Source organism: Pygoscelis adeliae, unplaced genomic scaffold (genome assembly GCF_000699105.1).
Source record: "Pygoscelis adeliae isolate BGI_AS28 unplaced genomic scaffold, ASM69910v1 Scaffold167, whole genome shotgun sequence".
NCBI classification, from domain to species: domain Eukaryota; kingdom Metazoa; phylum Chordata; class Aves; order Sphenisciformes; family Spheniscidae; genus Pygoscelis; species Pygoscelis adeliae.
This window is the reverse complement of record NW_008825428.1, coordinates 4,791,225-4,800,521: the sequence shown is the minus strand read 5'-3', so window position 1 is coordinate 4,800,521 and position 9,297 is coordinate 4,791,225.

The window sequence follows — 9,297 nt, the reverse complement described above, 5'->3', positions numbered from 1 at the left end:
GCATCCTTAACAACTTCCCCTTTCCTTAAGCAGGTGGAGACAGCAATCAGAGAAGTGTAGAAAGCCTTGCCCTTCTCTCCTGCTGAGCAAACGCTGCCCTCTCAGCTTCTCGCTGTCCCTCATGTGCTCCAGCCCCCTAAACATAATGGTGGAGGTCGGCTGGACTCTCTCTAGATTGTCAATGTCCTCCTGTGCTGAGGAATCCAAAACTACACAAAGGAGTCTGAATGTGGCGCCGCGTGTGCTAACTAAACAGAAATAATCGCTTCCCTTGACCTGATGGCTATAAACCAACTGAAGTAGGACTGAATGCGGTTAGCCTTCATTGCCACAAGGGTGCACTGCTGACTCATTTTCCATTTGACAACAGGCTGCCTGCAGATCCGTCCTGCAGCGCTCCTTCTCTGCCAGTCAGTGCCTACGCCAGCGTTTGTTGCATGGGGTTATTCCTCCCCAGTAGCTGGACTTTGGAAAAGAAGCATCTTCTTGCTTCTAAACAAGTCCAGGCTTCTTTGTTGCTGAGTTCCCTCATGTCTACAAAATACACTACAGCTATGCACTCTGAAACCCAGCCAGTCATTAACCAGTTCTGGTCTTTGAGGCCCACATTTGTTTTCTTTTTTGCTTCCTTCTGCTCCCGAGTACTTCTTATCCCTTGAGGAAAAAAAAATCTTCACTAGTCCTTCCCCCCTTTCCAAAGCTCTCCCTGTCTTGAAAGCCAGGAACAAACTGAAAACCTCAGCTGCAGTGCTGATACGCTGCTTCCTTCCAGCCAGGAGGAAAAATCTTTTTCCACTCTCCACAAGGAAAGGCAGAAATTCATAAAGAGCTAACGCTTTTTATCCTACTTCAAAACTGTCTCTAGCCCAAACTCAGCAAGGTCTATCCTTTACTTCGAATCTGTTACCCTTGACTGAGGTTCAGGAATAAAGTAGAGACTGTAAGCTCTTTGGGCCAGTGCTTGTATGACTTCATCAGGAAGCCAGATGCCATTTTTGGGCAAAATGAGTATTTTGGAAAACAAAAATAGAAATAAAGTCCATAAAAAGGGACATTCACATTACTTTTACTAGCCAATTTGAGTTCTGTTATTGCATTCTTACATGACTTGCTGATAAGAGTGCAAGCAATAAATATATGTATGGAAGGCATCCAGTTTTGTTTAATTTACCGGCATTGTTTGAGGAGCTATGAATCATGTCAAAGATTTAAAGGGATTACTGATAGAGAAGAGTGTAACCTTTCTTCCAATACAACAGCTGTTCTGAAAAATTTCCATAATAACAGTTGCTTTTAATTATATAAAGAACTGCAAAGCCTTTTTAGCTTCATATCAATAATACAGCTTTGATTCAAAAGTTGCTAAAGAGATAATCCTCAGCCTTTTTTTGTCAAGGCCAGTTTGTGAATAGCAATGATTTAAACCCCAATGTCATAATTTTTTTCAAGGAAAGGAAAGAATAGTCATTACTTCCCTGGAACTAGGACTGAAAAATTATAAACAATGCTTAGAAAACATTATTCTCGTAAGAGTCCTTCAAGAAATGCTATTGATGCCTAAACAAATACATTTAAAATAAAAATATCAGAAATACCGCACAGACATGAGAAAAAAATTATCCTAAAATATCTAGTCCAACACTACTGATAAGAATAAAACAAAAATCTCTATATCTAGAATTGGTGTGTTTTACTAAAGGAAGATTATTTTTAGTAATTTTCAAGGTACAGAAAAGTCAGTGAAAATTGCATTTCTTTATCTTCCACTCTTCCTGCTTCTCTCTGTGATTGAATACTGGCCTCTGACTGCTTAATGCTTATTCATTCCTCATTTTCTGGGCAGATCACTAGTTTGTGAAGATAATTAGAGACCCCTGCTATTCCTTCTAAGCCTTGAATCTTCAGACTAATTAAAATGGAGTGCTGCACATACACATGCAGCTGATAAAGGCTTGCAGGAAGGTACTAGGAATTGTACTATTTGTGTAACACAAGTAAAAACTGGTTGCATCTGCTAGGACAGTTTTTGTTATGGCCCTCATTGTATTTTGCCCAGCAAACCTCATTTCGTTCTGCTATTAGAGCTTCATGGATCTTGCAATACTATCTATGCTTTTAAACAAATATTATCCTAATGTTTTTCAGGACAGCATTAAAGTACAACATCTAAACCTGAAGGAAAGATGGCAAGTTCTTCATCACAAGATCATCTTCTCCTAAATCCTCATATTTTATCTTGAGGTGTTAATCTTAAATGTAAAACATCCAGGGCAAGAGAATACACCTCAGAGCATTGTACGTATAAATGCAATATTGGCAAGAAGGCTACAAAGAATGTTTCTGCCTCTCTCCAGGTACCAGTTTTCTCCTTTTTCCTTTCATCTGTTTTAGCGTGTAGATAGCCTAGAGGCACTGCTGGACACTTTTTCTTAAATGTCTTCAAGGATTTACCCTTTGAATAAACTACTGCAAGTTTTAAATATTTTCTTTTCTCCTCCAGACAAATGTAGTAACTTTTACTTAATTTGGGAGAAGCCAATATCCATCAACAAAACAAGGAAAACTACCGGCACTGAACTGCGTCTCAAGATGCAGTGAAGTTATGAGTGCTGTTCATAAGCTGCTAGGTAGATTGTCTGTACTTATCCCATGAATATCCAGCTTCAGTAAGATCTGCTCTTCCCACCCTGAGGCAGTTGCACATTGCTGTCAAACTTCTTTCTCCAAATGAAGTTAAACTACGACTGTAAATTAGATTATGCTATTGTGAATGGGTAGAAGCACCTATGCTAATGGATCCAAGTATCTAAAAGCAAAAAGAGGATTTAACTGGGAAGGGAATAAGAGCCTTTAAGGAGCCTATAATTTTCAGTACAAATTTATAACTTTTTTTAAAATTATTTTCCAAACATTATATTTCTGAATTTAGCCTGGGTATTAGTCAATTATTCTCCAATATTACTCTGTAATTTAAGAACTGCAAAAGACATTTTCTCCTTTGTGCATAATATTTTGCAAAGAAACATGCAGGAAAGAAACTTGATATTGCTTAATATGGTTATGGAACTTTGAAATGTCATAATTTGTGTACTGCACTGAACATTTCTGAAGGAATACATATATTTTTAGATCTTTCTTTTTCTCCAGTTTTGCTTTCTAACACACACACAAAAATAATACTTAGTCTGTAATAGTTTGATCTCAGAGGTCTGATACCAAGACGTGTGTCGTGGTTTAACCTCAGTTGGCAACTAAGCACCACGCAGCCGCTCGCTCACTCCCCCCCCACCCCCGGTGGGATGGGGGAGAGAATTGGAAAAGCACAAGTGAGAAAAACTCATGGATTGAGATAAAAACAGTTTAATAATTGAAATAAAATGATAATAATAATAATAACATGATAATAATAATACACAAAGCAAGTGATGCACAGTACAATTGCTCACCACCCGCCGACCGATGCCCAGCCAGTCCCCGAGCAGCGACCCCCCCCAGCCAGCTTCCCCCAGTTTATGTACTGAGCATGACGTCACATGGTATGGAATGTCCCTTTGGCCAGTTTGGGTCAGCTGTCCTGGCTGTGCCCCCTCCCAGCTTCTTGTGCACCCCCAGCCTTCTCAGTCGGTAGAGCATGGAAAACTAAAAAGTCCTTGGCTAGTGTAAGCACTACTTAGCAACAACTAAAACATCGGTGCCTTATCAACTTTGTTTTCATCCTAAATCCAAACCACAGCCCTGTACCAGCTACTAGGAAGGAAATTAACTCTATCCCAGCCAAAACCAGGACAACGCGATACCAAGCCCTAGTCAAAAACTATGGCTTCCCACATTGCACGTCAGTGCTACCTAGCCTTGAGCATAACCTATGTTACCAGGAAGCTAAGTTTCTGCTGTAGCCAATTTTCTGCCCCTAGGATGTGCACAAGCATCAAGACTTGAAGATACCAGTTTCTTTTTATCTCCTATGTAGATGGAATTGACTAACTACCTCCACATACCTTGCTTTCGGAGTCTGCTCCAAGAGAGGTAGTTTCTTGTAATGTTTACCAGGTCAACTCTTAAACAGAAACATGGTGAGGAGAATATTGTAGGGGTCTCTGCAACCCTCTCTCCTGCTGGCTTAAAATAGTCACACGAGGAATAATGTGGCTACAGTCAAAGCACTCGATCTGATTTGGAGCAGCATATGCACTGTTGACCTCCTGCCACCAAAGGAACTGCCATTATCACTGGGTTATTAGGTACTCTGATGGAGAAAGGAAGAGGAATCTCTTCAGTAGTAAAGCATTTCCCTTCAATTAAAAAAAAATATTAACGGGTCTAGATGGATACTGAATACTTAATACCATAACTTAATAACACCACCATTAAGACGCAGATTCACTCCCAACATGCCAAAATTAAATTCATACTCTCAAAAGCTCCTGCTATAATTAACGGCAAGATCACAGCTTAAGATCAGAATATCCTTCCAGAGATAGTTATATTACAAATTATGCAGTTTGAGGTGGCTATGTTCAGCAGTCAGATGCTGAAAATTAGATTTGGTAATTCCAGGCTAATCTAAACGACCTTGGTTCCAGTCATTGCTCTAGTTAAAAACAAAGTACGTTATGCAAAGTAAAAGCACTCTGATAAGAGACGGAGTTAGCCTCAGTTCAGAACGCAGTCTATTCTACTCTCCTGCATACTTTCTCCGGAGTTAGAAACTCCAGGATCAATTGCTCTCCACTTCCCAGGGGAAGGATGCACCACTGATTATCCAGGTATCAACAGATTGCTATAGCAGCTTAAAGAAGCTGCCACATTCTCTTTTTTGAAAAAATTGCTTTGCTTGGATATCTAACCAAAGGAGGTGGTTCACTGCTATGAATCCAGGCTGCAGAGAGGCATCTAGGTAACTCCATGGCACTTCCAGACAGTACCTGGCTCAGCGTACAAGTGAATCGTGTTCTTCAAGACATAACTCTCCCCTCACACTGCATAAGGAAAATAGGTGACTGCTTGAAGTTACACAGCAGGGTATCCAATAGCAGGAACTGGCATTGTTCCCTGTGTGGCTAATGGAGAGAAAGACCTAATGAGGCCTCTGCTCTAAATCACTGTCTGGTGAGGGGCCTACCTTTTGCCACTGATTAGATAGGGAGTTCAGAGTTTCCATTACCTTACAAATATAGTGTAGTCGATGAACCTCAATTATTACTGAATTTTAGGGAGTGTGAATAGCTTGCCTCTCTCCTTTTAAGTCTAATTCCCTCTTGTGGATTTAACCCTTTGGTCTGAACAGAAGAAAAATTCAGATTTAAGATGATTAGTTCTGCCTTTTCTTTTTTTTTTTCCCCCCAGCAAAGGCCAGGAGATTAATACAGTACAAAGGTCTCTTAGGAAAAGTATGGTTTTCAGTGCTTGAAAGTAATCCACATCTAATTCCTGACTGAAAATGGCAAAATTACTCTGCTGCAATTAATTATTATCTATTAATCACTACTCAGGGAAATCCTGGTAATATTGTGACAATATCAAAATATTAGTAATTTTTTTTTTAATATAATTGCACACATAATTAAGTGGTTTGGGTTTTTTTGCATCCTCTATCTGTCTAACTCATGTCCTGCTTTGGCAGCTTGAAGTACAATGTATTAAACTTATAAATGAGAAATTGACTTTCTTGTTTAGTATATGAATTGGAACCCTAGGAATATGTTTATGTGTGACCAGTTTTCAATTGGTATAAATTGGAATGGTGCTATTAAGCTTCAACTATCCCTTTTACTTCCAATCCATTAATCCATTAATTAGAAGTATTTTCAACATATACTCCACATTCAGTGAGAAAAGTATGTAAGTTGTAGCATTTTATTGTGGCTGCAACAATGAAATAAATGCAAGAAACTCCCATAGTAAAAATGTTATTCACAACTTAGTTCATAATTTTATATTGATACTTTACTGCAATTTCCAGAGAACCTCCTTGGTCTATATATTTACAGTAACTGCAGCTGTAAAAAACAAAGTTACAATAGTATGTTTTCTGTAATGGAAAGTAAGAACTTTCCACCAATAAAAGGATCCCAGCACTCAAGGCATTATTTATTTTGAGGTAACTGACAAAAAATAATTTAACTATGCATCCATACCAACTATGCGTGACCTTCGAAATTCACTGGCAGACCAGGAATTCATACCCAGAACACATTCCCTGAACAGTGCAACTATTTGGATTAATTGCATTAACAGACTTAATTTAGAAGGATTTGGGAATGTTTTTACAATGTTTAAGAAGGATTTCATTAGGATTACATGATGAGCAGTTTTGAGTGTGCTTAACTGTTCACATAAACTCTCTAGGCACCCATGAAACAGATCAGTCATCCACTGCTTATTAATTCTTATCCAAGATTTTGTCACCGTAAAGGGAATGTCTTTGTAGTTCACTGTATACTTCATCCAGCCAGAAGAAAAAAAACTATGCCTTAGCGAGAATCTCAATGCTGACGTTGTTCTTCGGACTGTTGGATTAGAAGAACAGGGTATGCTTGTATTCTGCATATTTCTGTTCTCTCGTGTTGCCTTCAGAGAAATGTAACTTTACTATTTGATCTAAAATGACATTCCATTTAAACTAGTGTATATTTGCCACATGATGATACTCCTTGCCAACATCTTTTTTCAAAGCTTTGTTAATTGCAAATTTAACTTATGTATTTAAACTGCGCACCAACGTTCTAAGACTAACACATTAATCCAAGGGAGAAAATGCGCATAGAACAAAGAGTTTGAGCAATTGGATGTTGGTAGCTCTGGTACTCCTGCAAATTAACCACATCAATTTTATGCCAAACATCCTGCAACGTGAAGTGGCACAAGGCAGGGAATTGGGGCTTCTGTATAAATTCTGGAAAATGGAATTAAAAAAAAAAGGATTGTATACTTTTCATAATTCTGGAAAACCTGAAATTTTTGAAGGAAATGTACTTTTCATTTTTTTTTCTAATGAGATCACAACTGCAATAATATACCAGCTATGTCAGCAAAAATATGAGTGTCCAGTTCTGAGCACACTGTTCTATTGTATGCTATTATCTGAATGTAAATATTGCAAATGCACAAACAAATCAAGATATGGTGCCTGAGGACACCACTGGGAAAAATAACAGAGGCAGCTGTGCACACAGCTACAATAACAGGGGACAAATTTATGAGCATATGTAGATTTACTCAATTTCTGTTTTAAAAATAGATTTTACCTTTCACTGCAGGTGACTTGCCATTATTTGCTATATCAATTGTCACAGTACAGTAGAATGCTATGATTTTGTTGATGTAACAGCAGACAGGAAGTAAAAAATTGTCAAATGTTAAACTTATACTCGAGTGAGATTTATTTGCTTGTTTGTTCTTGAAATTTGCACATTTAATTACCTGTGGGAGAGAGTATTTCTTGTGGACATTGGATTTTTCAAAGTCAAAATAAGGTGTGAACAACTATTGATGGAATTACCTGCCAAGAAATGTTATATTCTAATAAAGAACCCTGAAATAAATTTAGTGAAAGCTTTTATTTTGTAAGCAATCCATCAGCCTCCTTTTAAAACTTGCATCTTACAAAATATGTTCCCTTCCCCACTGGGAACTGCAGTGTCGAAACTGAATGGCAGCAACTGAGATTTCCTGACTCAAGGAATTACTGTTACAAAAGCAGCTAAGATTATTCTACTTGGAACGCTGTAAAACGCAAACAGTTACATACTTCTGTCTTGGCTGCACTACTACGTCATTAAAAAACTGTATCAGCAATAATTTTGCCCAACAACTGTTCTTCATTCAGCTGCTGTCGTTTAGGTACTGTTACCTGAAAAGACACCCTGATTTAGAGTTCAGCATTAGGCACGTTTCAAACTATAAAACTGTCAGACTGGTATCTCTTACAGTGCTATTACCTCTCTTCCCTTTGTTGCAAATGTATTCTTAAACACTTTTCTTAAAGCAAAGAAACTCCCAAATGTTTAACAAGCACCACCAAACACTTTAATATAAAGCTCACCAACGACAGTTTGTACATACCTGGAATTCAACTTCCAGTGGAATAAAAGCGTGTGCAAAAGGTAAGTTACTGCAGAATCTCAAGTTAAAATTCATTGTTTACGAGTGGAAAAAGAGGTAGAGAATCTTAACAAATGGTTAGCATTGCAGCTTCTGATGCACCTGCAGAATCAGATGTGGAATTGAAAACCCAATCATCTGCTGTAACACACTGCACAAACCATCTACTGAAAAATAACCAGTTATAAAATCCCTTACCATGAAAAACATTATATTTGATAGCCAAGTAACAGGGATTGTTATTGTCTCTACTTTTAAGGTGCTTACATATGAATATAGAAACCCGAGTTATGCATCAATTTCTAACTGCCTTGGAAGAACAGTAAGGCAGGACCCAAGGGCAGCAGAAAAATCAGTTTGAGTTTCACATACCATTTTGGAACATTGGTGATTTCTGCTCTCTGACTAGTGAGCTTAATTCTCTGGCTAACGATTGCCGTATTATTTTAATTTAGAATGATCATAGCAGAAATGTCACTGCAAAAAAGAAAAAAGAATACATTTGCAACAAAGGGTAGCATACCCTAACTTTAGTAGCACACCTGAATTCACATTTTTATTGCAGCAAACATAATTACTTTAACCTGATTTAGTCACTTCCTTTCAGGAAAAAAAAAACAACCCTCTTTTAGGAATAAGACACATTTTGATTGAACCCAGATAAAAGGCTGGATATGGACTGTTTATGTAAGAAATAATATTAAGTGATTTTGACCAGTGTGAGTATGCCTCACAAGGTGGACATTAGGAAATGGTGTCTAATGTTCTACCTTCAAATGCAAGTTCCCTCAATTTTCTTAAAGCTCCTGGAGCTTATTCCACCCATTCTTACTTCAAATGCAGCAGGGAAAGGAGCATTTTCCTCGTGTAAACTCGGACTGACTGCAAAAACCTATTAAATATTAACTTTTTTAAGGCTGAAATTAACTTCCAATTGTGCATTAAGCAAGTCTTAAAAGAAGACATAGGTCCAAGGGTGTTTTAGACAATACCAGGAAGCCTGCAACAGCTAATTAGGTATTTGAGGACATCAGAAGTTCACACTTCAGAACAAAATAAATAGGATATACCGTGTTTTCCCTGAAGGGTCTACACAAAACAAAGCTTTTTGATCAACGTTCCCGTCCACGCAAAAGGTACTCTAAGCTTACACACCAGCTGGCCGGGACTGGAAAAGAAAGAAGAGGCGGGCTA